Below are 15231 nucleotides of genomic sequence, written 5' to 3'. Positions count from 1 at the left end.
ATAACTTATACCTGTTAAAATTCAAGAAACGACTAATATGCTTTACAATATATATATATATATATATATGTATATATATATATATATATATATATATATATATATATATATATATATATATATATATATATATATCTAGGGCTAGGTTATAATGTGGATGAATAACTATTGTGTGGACATGTGGACAATGCTATTTTATGAAAATTACTAAGTGAATAAGTTGTTTACTAATTTGACTGTGTTCAATCTTATACAACTATCGTCATTTTCATGAATTCTCATTAATTCTTATTCATTTTTGTTCCTACACATCGTTTTTCCTTCATTTTCATTCTTACAGAATATGAATCAATAAACATTATGACAGAATGAGAATAATAATAAAAAGTCTATAATAACCTTGTAGACGACTTAATTAGTGAGAATGTGTGAGAAGAACAATAGTTATGTAAGCTTGAACGTATTTATATTATTAAGCAACATATTTTCTTTGTTATTCTCACAGAATAACATTATCTACACATTCACATAATAGATGTCAATCCACATTTGAACCTAGCTCTCTCTCTCTCTCTCTCTCTCTCTCTATATATATATATATATATATATATATATATATATATATATATATATGAGTGTTCGTTTGAATGTATCAGTTTTATCGAATCAAATTAAGTGAATCCGAATTGATTATGGCTTTTAAAACATGGATCTGAATAGTCCAAACTAAATTCAAATCCGATCCGATCCAATTACAATTCGGTTGGATCAGTTTTTATAGTTCGGTTTTCAAAAACCAACGCATTTTAAAATGATATAATTATAATATTACCCAATTTTATACAAGAAGCAAAACAAAGTTATTTCTTTGTGATTTGAAATTTATAAACAACTACTTATAAGGTATATTATAGTTAAATATTTTATAGATAGAAAACTTTTGAGAGAAAATGCATATTAATGTTTTTTTATCGGGTGAAACATTTTGAACCTATTTAGAAAAATAAATTATAAAATTAATAAATAACTATAGATATATATACTAAAAATAAATAAGTAATAAATGTTTACTCGGTTTTTTTGGATTTTTCAGTTCTTATTTATAAATCAAAACCAATCTAAAATTCAAAATAATAATTCGGATTTGTTGAAAACAAATCCGAATATTCGAACCAAATAGCGTAATCCGAATTGTCTAATTGGACAATTCGATTTTATCCAAATAATGAACAACTCTAACTATATATAAGTTTGATATAAATAACATCTTATCTTATCTAAATATTAGGTGATGGATGCAAGCCAAAATCGCACGCGCGCGCACACGTACACACACACACACACACACACACACACACATATATATATATATATATATATATATATATATATATATATATATATATATATATATATATATATATATATATATATATATATATATATATATTAAAGCATATTTAACTTTTTCTTGAAATTTAAAAGGTACATGCATGATAACTTAATGTATAAATCTCTTATGCACAAATCATTCATCTTCTTATGAATAAAAACTAATTAATACTTAAGAAATGTAGCATAAATTAAGTTTTTTTTTTTTTTTTTTTTTTTTTTTTTTTTTTTTTTTTTTTTTTTTTTTAACATGGGCATTATATTTGTCCAAAAATTGGGTATGAAAATTTTCTAACATTTCATCCAGACCATGAAATTTTTACTATCACAAATGTAAATACAATGATAACTAAAATAATTTTACATAAATGATCCTAAAGCCATCGGTAAGCGGAAATGCTCCGACCTATATTTTCCCAAATTTAAAAGTAATAATGATATGAATAAATATTAGATAAATAACGACGAAAATTATCATCCACATTGTGACTACCTGTTGGTTATCCATCCGTGGTGGATTCAGAACCAATGTTAAGGGTAACACACATAAATCAGGTAGCATATCGAAAAAATTGTATTAAGAAAAATAGTTCTCAAAAAATTTCCACTGCCCTGAGAATTTGAGGGACAAGGCTCCTACATAGATACGCGAATGTTATCCATTTAGCGGTTTGTTTTGGCACATATGCAAGAGAATAACATGCACACCATTCATATTTCATATAATGACCTAACTAAAGTCTTAATATCAAATAAACGTCCCCTTCATATCATATAAATAAACACAAGAACATGCACGTCATTCGTTTTTATAAATATTTTAAATAACCGCTGTATACTTAAAAGGTATATACAAAGAAGCGTGAAAATAAACAATTTAAAATAATTTGTCTATTGATTCCAATTAAAATTAATGTCGATGCCTTTTAAATTTTCTTACATATTTTAATTATAATACCTTTTATAGATATAATGGCATAGTTTCTTCTATTAAAAAAATATGATTATATAAAGAAAAATAGACAATCATATTATTAGTCTCTATATTTATCTTTGAAGAGACATGTCACAAACCATGATTGCATGTAGATTTTGTGTGCAACTGTGTTTTTGAAACCATCCTTCTATCTAAATAGATTAGTTGATATTAGAAACATCGATTTAATTGCTCAGTTATAATGATATCTAAATTGAGAATGCTGTACAACGATTTGTGTGCCGTACATCATTTTTCATCTGGTTTAAATATCATTTTGATATTTAAATAAAACAACAAAAGCAAAATGGGTTGCCGTAAGTCAAAAAGTGGATCCACCTCAACGAAAAGAATGGTTAAAGTAGTTCCCTGTTGGCGGCCATGGCTTCTCCGATCAACTTTAAAGATTTTCTGGTGACTCATTCTCCATTTTGATAACGAAGGTTGGCAAAAACATACTTACTAGTTTTGTTGCACATATAACATATTCAAAGATTTGGTAACGGGCATAAGAAATATACCTTCCTTATAAATAACAATCAAACGAGTCTATCAGCTCTAGCCAGTTTACAAATCTATGGATATGTTATATATGTAAATCAAATATAATTGCAACATACGCAAGAGGGTATTGTATTATCAAGAATGGACCTTTCTCTAAAAAATGACCATTAGGGTTATTTTTTGCAATGTATCATTCTTCAATTTTATTCTCTATTTCCAAGAGAATTCGTATAAGTGAAAGGGGATATGTGCATGGTCTAATACTCTTGAACAATGGTTTCCAAGAGTTATGGTGGATGAACAAGTTGTGTGGTTGGACATTGAGGGGCTCATGGAGGTTTACGTGTGTACCTCGGATGCGTACTTACTTATTGAGAGACAACAAGGGGATACACTTATTACAAATCATTGTTTTGTAGTGAATGTTACATGTCTTGTACCAGTAAATAGCAACTTTTGACAATATGAAAAGTGTTTGTTTGGACAAATGTAAGTGTATTATTTAGACGTCAGTAAATATAGAGGTGGATGAATAATTATTCAGGTTCAACCGAAGTCATGCACAAATTTCTTTCATTTCATTTATCAAATAGAGCATTTTGAGGAATATGTTGTTGGCGAATGAAGTATTGTCCAACATTGAGCTCTTAGAATTAACATGGAGCACTTTGAGGAACATGGAGCATGGAATTAAGTGGAGCACTTGGAGGAACATAGAGCATCAGGAAGAAGAATGGAGCGTCTCAGATGCACCACTATTGGCACAAGGTGCGCCACTCACGTCCAAGGTGTGCCACCTATGATCACGGTACGCCATTGTAGTGTAAGATGTGCCACCATTTTGTGCTTTGCCGTGCTCCGAGAGTGTTGAAGTGTTGTTGATGATTTATTGAAGAAGGATGCGTCATTCAAGATCAAGGTGTGCCATTAAAGAGCCAGATGTGTCATCATAGAGCATGATGCGCCACCAATGTTCATGGCGTGCCATCATGGCTCATGATGCACTACTTAGGTGAATTTTTTTCTAGGATGCTCAAGACTCTACAATGTTGTTCAGAAGAATAAAGATGTTCAATGAGGATGCTTGATATGGTTGATGCGTCATCATGATGGTGGGTGCTCCATCATGATGCACCATGATGTCATATGATGGACCATCATGGCTCATGATGCTCCATCATGTGTATGGTTGATACGCATGAGGTTGAAGGTTCTAGAGCCCCCCACATGACATTCTATGATTGGTTGGAAATTATGACATCCCTTTCATGTGGCTACTTATGGATGGGTCTGGATCATCAAAATTAGGTTTTTCCCATGCTTGCCTATAAATATGTTGATATCCCCATCATTATAAATTGCTAGTTTTTAGTGACAACTCAAAAGTGAGATACAACATTGAGTATTTGTAATAGTTCCTCAAAGTTAAAAATATTTTCTCTCTCATTCGCTTGTGGACATAGGTTACCTTGACTGAACCAAGTTAAATATTGTGTTAAGTTTTTATTTTAGTTTTTCAAAAGTTTTATTTCCGCAAAGTTCACCGAAGTTTGTTTGACGTTTTTCTGAAGTGCTTAACTTGTTTATTTCTTATCCTAACAAACTGGTGGTGTTATCATATTTATACATATTTCTAGGCATTGTTTTAATACATTGTAAGCTATGTTTTCGTAAAATTCAAAGATATTTGGTACTTATTAAGTTAAATTCTATTTTGTACCCAAAGAGGACATTCTTGAAGGAAAATGACTGAAACCTACAAAAGTTGGACATTTGGAGGACTGGAGCTGAAGCTAGGAGCATAAAGGAAAGAAGATTATGCAAAATGAAGTCCCACGACATGGAGTTTTGAAGTCCACGGCGTGGCGAATGGAAGGATCTCAGTCCCATGCATGAAAATACCACTCACAACGTGACAATTATATCTTCACATCGTGACCACATGTTCCCAAATATTCCTTCAGGGAGAGGTACAAGTTTCCTTGGCGAATACAAGATAATTACCGAGCTCACGTCGTGACACCCTAATCGTCATGACATGAGGACTGATTTTAAGGAAACTATATATATCGTACATTATATTGACTTGATAAGGATATGAGGCTTTTGAGACGAATTCTAGGACAAAAACCTACCAACACTAACCCGTTGAAGGAGGAGAAGATCGGAGGTCAAGATTTTAAAAGATTATAGCAAAAGATCACATCTTACATTCAGTTTGCTTAGATTGATCATGTCTAATTCACTTTTTTATGTGTTTGTCTGTTTCTTTTATGGTATTATGAGCTAAATCTTTAGGCTTCAATTTAGTGATGATGAACCGTTATACTATTTATAGTTTCTACTTTTTCATGGGTTTTATGAAGTTGGGTTAGCTTGTGTTTGATTTATCATGACCTAAGATGTTATTACTTTAAATCTTGTTGCCTAGATTTCAAGATATGCGTAGTTGAATGATCACTTTAATTGCATTAGCTTGTTTACCTAGTTGTTTATAACCATTAAATTACTAGAGCTGGTGATTAACTAAATCCTAGATTATGTAATAAAGATAGTAACTTTAATTGTGCTAGAGAGCATAATTTAATCATAATTGTGTTTCGTTATTTGTCTTCATCATAGATAATTAATTTTAGATATATCTTACATAGCCCAATAATCTTAATTAAGCAATTTAGTGTCTGCTTGAGTATGACCATTACATAGTAGTTCATGAATTGGTGAAAAACATTAGGAGATAGGACCAAGACTTCTAATAACTTTATTATTGGTAACAAACAAAATTAATCCATGACTTGAAACTAACCGTAGGAAAAAGGGGATTCAAAGCTAAACAGAAGTGTTTTCATTCTCTTGATTACAATTGTCTCTAGTTAGTTGTTTGTTTAGTTTTGAGTTAAGTGAGTAGTTAACTTAATCTGAACTTGAAAAATAAGATAAAAAGAAATACCGATTTACTTTTCTATATTATAATCTGACTAGGTACACTGCCTATAAGTGCATCAGTAGTTAAGTTTGGTTAGGTAATAAATTTAAAACTGGTAGATATATCTGTGCACATCAAGTTTTTGGCATCGTTGTCAGGGAATGACTTATTTCAGTATTTAATTTAATTGCTTTAGGTTAATCAAACATTTTTGTGGTGTAAAACCCGTAAAATGTTAATTTTCTGTTTAAAAAAAGTTTTTATGATTTTAAAGTGTTCACGATGTGACAAACCCTCTGCACGACGTGAGAACTGAAGTTTTACAGTTTTTCGGTTATTTACTTTTTTAGTTCGTTTTTATAGTTTTTCTTTTCTTTTGTTTCAGTAATATATGAACACGAGATCCAACTTTCCAATTATACCACCACTTGAAGATCTAAAGTTCGCGTTCCATAAGAAGAAAGATAAAAAAGTCGATGAATCAAGTAGCGGTTTTCAGAAGATGAGGTCAAAAGTGAAGTAGAAGACTCCAGACAAGGAGGGCATAGGGTACGGACTAGAAGCCAAGGATGATTTAGACGATGAGGTCAAAAGTGAAGTAGAAGAAATGGTTGATACAATGGAGATGACGATGGAGGAGTACAAGAAGTAGATTCATAACAACATCTGACTGGGTCTTGTACCACCCGAAATTCTATCAGCCACCAATTTCGAACTCAATGAGCATATTTTTGCTATGCTTAACGATATCCCATTTTATGGGAAGGATCACGAAGATACCTACAAGCATATTGATGAATTTATGGACATTATGAATTACTTTAATGTAACCCAACGTTCCATGTGAATCGATGTTGCTGAGGTAGATTCGAGTAAATTTCAAAGGAGAAGAAAAAGAATGGCTCAAGTCACTTCCACCTAGAGCCATTTAGACATGGGCCAAACTTCGAGAAAAATTCATTCAATAGTTCAGTCCGCCTTCAAAGGGTTCAAGGTTGAAGAAGAATATTGCTAACTTTCAACAAGAAAATGGCAAGTCTTTATATGAATCTTGGGAGAGATATAAGGGATTGCTAAGAAATTTCCCTCAGCACGATCTCAATCTGCATCAAGAAGTTTCTATATTCTATGATGGGGTAAATGCAACCACAAGGACACTCCACAATTCTCAAGGACCAATAACGAAGAACAATCACACTACAATCAAGGAATTAATAGAACAATTCTCGAAGCACTCTAGAAAGTACTACAACCCTCGTGAAGACATTACAAGAGGTAAGTGAATGGCAGTGGAGCTTCGGATGACTTGGCAGCGGTAATGGCGAAAATCGAGAATATGGACCTGAGAATGAAAAACATGGGCCAATCTATAGATGCCATACAAGTAGGGTGTGATAATTGTAGTGGATCGCACTTGACAAAACATTGTGATTTTGATGAAAATGGGAACAAAAAATTACAAGTATGCTACTCAAGTGGTGATTGGTATGATGAAGATTGGAGGAAGCCTAAGAAAGAATGGTTACCTTATGATGAATAGAAGAAGGCTAAAGAAGAAAAGTAACGACAAACCGGATGAGGTTACTACTAAAAATAACCATCACCCGAGAACAAATCTGATTTTAAGTCAATGCATGCACACTTTGCAGCCGTTCTGAGAGAAGACATGACACAACCGATACTACAATAAGAAACCAACAAGTTGTGATTTCAAAAATCGAGACTCAATTAGGGCAATTTACTAAGATCGTAAATGAACGGTTACTACTTAAAAATCCCAATCCAATACCGCAACCTCACGTCATGGTCCTTTACACTAAAGAAGACACCATCTCTGAGCCTTTAGTGATCTTAAATGAAGCCACGAAGTATCCCGATCCATAGCCAAAAGAAAAAAAGATTGAAGAAGAAAAACAATCAGGCAACCAGTTTTCATGACATGACTAGCTCTCTGTCACGTCGTGGCATGAGCATAATCATACACATGCTTTTTCTCAAGCCTTATCAACCACCATTACCTTATCCTTCTCGAGTAAGGGGGCATCCAATGGAACAAGAGCATAAGAGATTCATCAACCAGGTAAAAGGGAACTCCAATTAATATTCCATTCATTGAAGCCATGACTAAGATGTCGAGTATGAAAAATTCCTTGAAGACCTTCTCGACACTCGTCAACAACTAGAAAAGATGACCAACATTGTTCTTAATGAACAATGTTCAGTGGTTACTATAGAAGGAATTCCAGCAAAGATTGGAGATCCAAGACGTCTCACTTTGCCATGCGAGTTTGGAAATGCCACAAAGATGTTTACTTTTGCCAATTCTAGAGCTAGCATCAATTTGATGCCCTATTCTTTTTACCAAAATCACAACCTTCTATAATTGAAGACTACAAAAATGGTGATCCATATGGCTAATCATTTGGTGACTTATCCTCGAGGCATAGTATAAGAATTATTGTTTAAAATTGGAAATTTTGTTTTTCCAATTGATTTTGTGGTAATAGATATGAAAGAGGATGAAGATATACCCATTATTATTGGACGCCCATTACTCAACACCACAAGATCCTTGGTAGACATTCGAGAATTAAAGCTTACGTTACGAGTGGGAAGGAGGGGATTACATTCGGAATCGATGAAAGTTCCAAGAACTTGATGGAACAATATTAATTTTTCTTATGGATGGGGTACATAAAGATAATGAGCGTGAAGAATTGGAAAAATTAATAGAAGAACAAGAACAAAGAATGGAAAAGCCAAAAACTAAAGAAGAAGTCAAACTTACCAAGGCAAGGGCCTCTACTTAAATGGTTTTTAAAGTTTTTGCCTTTACCACACCTAAGGCTGAAGTTAAGGAGGAATATAAAGATGAAGAAATTAGTCCAAGTGATGAAGAAGAGGACCAAGTTAGCAAGGATACTGCTCTTGAAAAAATAGAAGTGAACAAGAAGGAACCAACTAAAGATAAAAAGAATAGCACCAGAGCTGAAAAATCTCAAGGAGTCAAGAGAAAACATGATGCATGCGACAACCCAATAAAGAAGGAGAATTCAATGAAAACTTATTGAAGATGGGTTGCGACTTACAAAAGGAAATTTCTTGAGATGAAGGAGAACAAGGAGATTCTGCTCCTAACCGGCACAACGTATAGCGGGAAGGAGTCTGACTCACGAATCCATTATAATAATTGCTTCTCGGGAGGCAACCGAGCTCGGTTTACATTTTTCTTTCATTTTTTTAGTTTATTTGATTTGCATTGTTTTATTTACTTCTTAGGATTAGTCATTCGTTTATCTTCTGTTAAAATCAAGTATGGGATCTATTAAGTAAATGGTAAAATTTTTAAATAAAAGCCCACGACGTGGCCATCCTTTGCCATGACGTGGGGATTCAAGAAGTTCTGTATCTGTTTTCATTTTAAAAACACATTATGTGAGCCTTATAAACTCATGACGTGAATTCTAAGGGAACCAAATAATTTTATGCCACACAAAACCATTTGACTCACACTTTCTTATACCACTTACGACGTGAAACTCTCCTTGGTCCCCCACTTCGATTTTCGGCTACAAGTGTTTTTTCTTCTAATATTCATGCATAATCGACATCACAAGTATGATTTTTATGTTCAAGGCTCTTTAATTTTATTGATTTTGTGCCTTTAAAGTTAGGTTTCGGTTTTTAGGGTTTTTAATGTCAAATTGATGCATTTTTCTTGAGAAATTGGGGTTGCATTTGCGATTATCAGCCTTAAATTGATTGTTAGACAAAACCTTATGGATGTATTTGGTTCGATTTCGCCTGAATGATGAACGAATTCCATCTTGTTGCTGTACTAAGCTTGCGACGTGAGGTTCAATACTCACGACCTGAGAACTGAAATCACAAACCCATTTTGTTTTCTAATTACTTAACTACTGGAATTTTGTTTTTTGTTTTGTTTGTTTTCTGTTTTGCAGATTTAATGGGTCCAAGGAAAGGTACGCAACAGGACCGATGAGACTTATCTAACCTCCACCCGCTTTACCAATTTCCTAATGATCTTTCACGTGATATTTTGAACAACTACACTTACCAATTGGGGTGGTTACAAAATACAAAATTCACTATTTCACCAACTACCAATTGGGAAAATTTAAATGAAATTGGAAGTTTAGAGAGACTAAACCCTACCTTAAAAATTCGTTTGTGGGGAATGGTGTTTGACTTACTTGCAATGGTTGAAGGAACTTATTTTCCATCAAGGAGCTAGTTTACTAGGAGCTATGTGGCGAATTCTTTTCTACCGTATCTTATGAAGACAATGTGGAGGATCCTCAGTATGCAAGAACACTATTTACAAGGAGCTGGTTTACAAGGAGCTAGAATCTGGCATGCAATTTGGCTGAGTTGACTTGGAGGATGGGTTTGTGTGAGTAACATGAAACCATGTCCCCCCCCCCCAATTTGATATATTACGGGTTGCGGCACAAGATTATTCTGAAGGGATCAATAATTATGGGTCTATGAATACAATTGAAAAATTAAATTTCAACTTGGGGATCTCTCAAGAGAGTCACATCTGGTCTCCAGTTTACTGCCTTATCCACTACCTTGTTGCATTTTCGATAAATCACAAGAAGCATCACGACAAGGTTACTAAGCTTAGTTTGTTTTACCTTTGGAGCATATTGGCACCGAGAGTTTTCTGCAAAATCCCCTACTTTCTTGCTAAATATTTTGGACAAAAAGTGGTTAGTTATAAAATAGGAATCCCAATTGCGGGTGGGAATTTCGTGACCCTCTTGGCAAAATCATATGGTGTATTTATCACAGGGATGACTCATACATTGACATGCATTGAGGGAAATGATCTTCCTATGAGCTATTTGGAGTTAACGCGTGTGGTAGTGAACTTAGGAGGAGTGTGTGGTATACCCCCGGATGATGAGGTGAGACCAATGGAAAATGTGGAAGAGAAAGGGCAACGAGGAAGAAGGATTGTGAGGGTAAAAGGAGGAAGAGCACAACCGAACCTCAAAACATACCCATGAGAGGAGGAGCGTATCGTATGAAATTATGGCGGGATATATGGATATGTTATGTTTGAGTATGAACTAGATTGGGGTACAATGGAGAACATGATGCAACATTTTGATATTGCACAACCACCGGCCTAGGGTAATCAATACCCGTATTATCCATCATGGAGCGAGATGTGGTCGAGACAACATGGCGGAACCGGGACGAGCGACGTGAAAGAAAATGAAGAAAGAATGATTATCCTTTTTAATTTTATTAGATTATTTTTAGTTTTTATTTGTTTTGGTGTGTTTTAATTTGTTTTATTTTAGACATGTAACCGAATGGATGATGTTTGTTTTCTTATTTCACTTTTAGGATTTCTTTGGTTTACTTTTGATGATCGCAGAGTTATTATCGAGAGAAAAAGCCATGTGAGAGTTTAGCGTTTAAAGTCAAAGACAATAACTTTTGATAAGTGTGGGGTGTCCTTAGAGTAAGGAAGAGAGTAGAGAGACGTTACAGAAGAAACGATGATCTTAAAATGGGTCTTAAGCAATTAAGAGTTAAAATGGAAGATTTACCATCAAAAAGAGCATATTTGCAAAACTGAATTCTGTAACCCTCCATTGTTGACGATGTGACAACCATTATGTCACGTCATGACGATCCTTTTGTCACAATTTGGATTTGAAGATCTCAATGATCATGACGTGGTACCCTATTTTCCCATCGTGACGTTCCAGATGATTGCATTTTACTTGCTTTTTCATCTGATTTCACGATGCGATTTCTACATGATCATGTTATGATTATAGAACAAGACATTATTTTGAAGTTTTTGCACCACATTTTTTTTTGAAAATTCAAGTCTTTGGTTCATTTTATCTGACACATTAACGAGTGGTAGCAGGAGTTCAGTTCCTGCAATAAATTTGACATGTTCAATATTTCCTACAAAATTGGATTCGATCTCGCCACTACTATCCTAGGGGATTCTGTTTCTTTTTCTCCCTTTTATTTTCTTTTTATGTGCTTTTAATTGTTTTAAGCATACCATGAGGGCATTATATCAAATAAGTGTGGGGTAGGAGGTCGAAAAAGGACTTTCAAGCATAAAAGTAATTAAAGAAAAAATGGTAGAAATTCAAAAATTAAATAGGCTTGCAAAAATAGTCTAATAAATCTAGTCATTTTAAAATTTGATATTATTGCATTTGGGCTAGTTTGCTAGTATTATGTGGGATAATTTTATGAGAACGCTAAGACTTAGTTGAACCAATTTGTTATAGTGTATTTGTGTCTTCGCAGTCTTAGTGAAATCATGAAACAAAGACGCAACCTTATGTAGTTTGAGGGACATAATATGTTTAGCATCATATACTAGAAATGAATCCAGTAGAGCTTATGTAATCATTGCACTTTAGACTAATATCTTTAACAAATAAGGGTTGAAGCTAAGTTCCCTTGCTTAAGCATATGTTTTCCTTTTAAAGTTTTTAGTTTTGAGTTAATAAAGTAAGTAAGAAAAAGAAAACAATTGAAAGAAATATAAAAGAAAAAAAAGTTGCAAAATTTGAGTGAATAATAGCTTACAAAGTATGAAGATCAATAAAATGAAGAAAAGTTCAAAAAGTTTAAAATATTGAGCATTCAAGTTGAAGAAAGTAAAGAATAAGACAAATTGCCAAGTAGTAATTTATTGTAATTTTACTTTCTAGGTTATTTTATCATATGTATGCTTGGGAGCTTAACCAAAAATTACCTTGAGGTTAAGAAAACTTTCTAGGGATGGATTTAGAGGGATGCATAAAAGGAATGTCATTCAAAATAATTGGGAAGCGTTTATGAGGATCGTAAGTATTTAGGGTTTGGGAGGTATTAGGATATATAGACACAAATACATGCATTGATGTGACACATAATTAGTGGGTTCAATTCGGATTGTTTTGTGCGATATTGGTGGGCAAGGTTCTATGTGATATATTAAAAATAAAGTTTTGCTTGATGGAAAACAAAAGACAAGTGTGGGGTATTTTGATATTGCCATATTTATAAACATTTCTAGGCATTATTCTAATAAATTTTAAGTTATATGTTGGTAAAATGAACAGATATTTGGTACTTATTAAGTTAAATTCTATTTTGCAGCAAAAGAGGATATTCTTGAAGAAAAAGGACTAAAACCAACACAAGTTGGACATTAGTAGGACTAGAGCTGAAGCTATGAGCTTAAAGGAAAGAAGATTATGCAAAATAAAGTCTACAACATGGTGTTTTGAAGTCCACGACATGGAAAATGGAAGGATTCCGGTCCCATGCGTGAAAATACCACTCTCGACATGACAATTATATCTTCACGTCATGATCACATGTTCCAGAAGATTCCTGCATATAGAGGTACAAGTTTTGTTGGCGAATATGAGATAGTTACTTAGCTCACATTGTCACACCCTAATGGTCATGAATTGAGGACTGGTTTTAAGGAATCTATATATCGGACATTATATCGACTTGAGAAGGATTTGAAGTTTTAGAGACGAATTCTAGTACAGAAACCTGATAAAATTAAACCTTTGAAGGAGGAGAAGATTGGATATCAAGAGTTTAGAAGATTGTAGCAAGAGATCACATCTTAAATTCAGTTTGTTTATATTAATCATGTCTAATTCACTTTCTTATGTATTTATGTGTTTCTTTTCTTCAAATATGAGCTAAATCTTTAGGCTTCTATTTAGTGATGACGAACCCTAATACTACGTGTAGTTTCTACCTTTTCATGGATTTTATGAAGTTGGTTTAGCTTGTGTTTAATTTATCAATACCTAGTATGTTATTAGTTTAAATCTTGTTGCCTAGATTTCAATTTATGTGTAGTTGAATGATTAATTTAATTGCATTAACTTGTTTACCTAGTTGTTTTTGACCTTTAAATTACTAGGTAAACAAGTTAATGCAATTAATTTATTAGTATCAGAGCTATGCCTAAAGATAAGAGAGTTAAGATTGACAAATTCAATGGAAAAAAATTCGGTTATGTAAAATGAAAATCGAAGAGTACCTCTACCAAAAGAATTCTTAACCCAACGTCAAGTCTTACATTCAAACATATATGTAATTTAAACCTTGGTGAAAATTTGCCCAGACTAAGTGCTGGAGAATCCTCTAATAGCCTTCTAAGAACTGAGGAAATATCAAAGTCTAGGAATAGAGGTGTATCGAAAACCAGGAAGGACATCACATATTTGAGCTAGAAAGAAAAATTTAATTTCAAGAATAAATTTACAAAGCGTCTTGTAGACGATGGCAAGAATGAGATGAACATCACATGATATTTTGAAGGAGATTCTCTTCTTTGTTCAATTCAAACTAAATTGAATCTTGGATCATGGATTCTAGTGCGTTATTCCACAGATGTTATATATAATTTCAAGCATTATGAAGGGAAGGTCAGACTAGCAGACAAAAAGAGCCTAGATATTGCAGGTGTTGGGGATATGGTCCTCAAGATTACTTTGGGTACCAAGTGGACTTTGAAGAATGTCAAGTTAATTCCAAACATGAAAAGAATGTTAATATTAGTGGGGAGACTTGATGATCAGTGTCACCATGTTACTTTTGGTGATCATCAGTTGAAGTTGACAAAGAAGAAACTTGGTGTGTAAGAACCCTAAAATTAGAAAGATTTGACTTTGGGTGAATAATTGACCAAAAGAGCAATTTGGTCATTTAGAGGAATTCCATGAATTGAGCAGAAATCTTCATGAGATGAGTCAAAATAAGTGTAAGTCACTTTATAAGATGATATAAATGAGTTCAAGAGAATAAATAAAAGAGATGGTGCATTTAGGCCCTAAAGGGTAAAATAGGAATTTTATGCTTTTTAAGCCAAGTTTCCGAGTTAATAGATTAAGACACATAAGTAGTTAGTCTGAGGCAACTTAATGAAGTTGTAGAACTCATCCCTACCTTCGCATAGATATAAAGATTGCTAAAAATGGATTTATAACGAAGAAGTTATAAGTGTTAGAAGATAGAAGAAAAATTGTCCCAAAACTCGAACATAATTAGCTAAGGAGCTACTGAAATGTAGGCACTACGGCATGGTAATGGCCTTACCATGGCGTGGTGGGCGAAGTGGTGAAATGGAAAAAAGTATCGTCGTAAGTAGAGGGTAATGTGTTTTGCACTGTGGCGTGGTAATATGGGCTACCACGATGAGGGTGGAAATAGGATGTTATGTGATAAATGTTGGATTAGGTGTCTAAGCCCGTAACTATAATTGGTATGTACTTGAATTGATAGCACCACAGTCCTTTTGGGTTGCCCTCAAACCTAGCAATTAGACAAGGAAATTATGAAAGGAGAGAAATTAATTTAATATAAGATTAACAAATTAATATAAACAATTTATTGTTATGTTATGAAA

The 15231-nt window shown here is 33.4% G+C and overlaps 1 non-coding gene across 1 annotated transcript; it reads right to left on the bottom strand.

The window, feature by feature from the left end:
* Positions 1-6790: 6790 nt before the first annotated feature.
* Positions 6791-6897, bottom strand: LOC111897416 (small nucleolar RNA R71). Its single transcript, XR_002852247.1, has one exon. It is a non-coding gene; the product is annotated as a small nucleolar RNA R71 (small nucleolar RNA).
* Between the last annotated feature and the right edge of the window lie 8334 nt (positions 6898-15231).

The sequence above is a fragment of the Lactuca sativa genome, chromosome 6 (genome assembly GCF_002870075.4).
Source record: "Lactuca sativa cultivar Salinas chromosome 6, Lsat_Salinas_v11, whole genome shotgun sequence".
NCBI classification, from domain to species: domain Eukaryota; kingdom Viridiplantae; phylum Streptophyta; class Magnoliopsida; order Asterales; family Asteraceae; genus Lactuca; species Lactuca sativa.
Note: the sequence above shows the minus strand (reverse complement) of the source record. Positions and strands in the feature narration are given on the sequence as shown.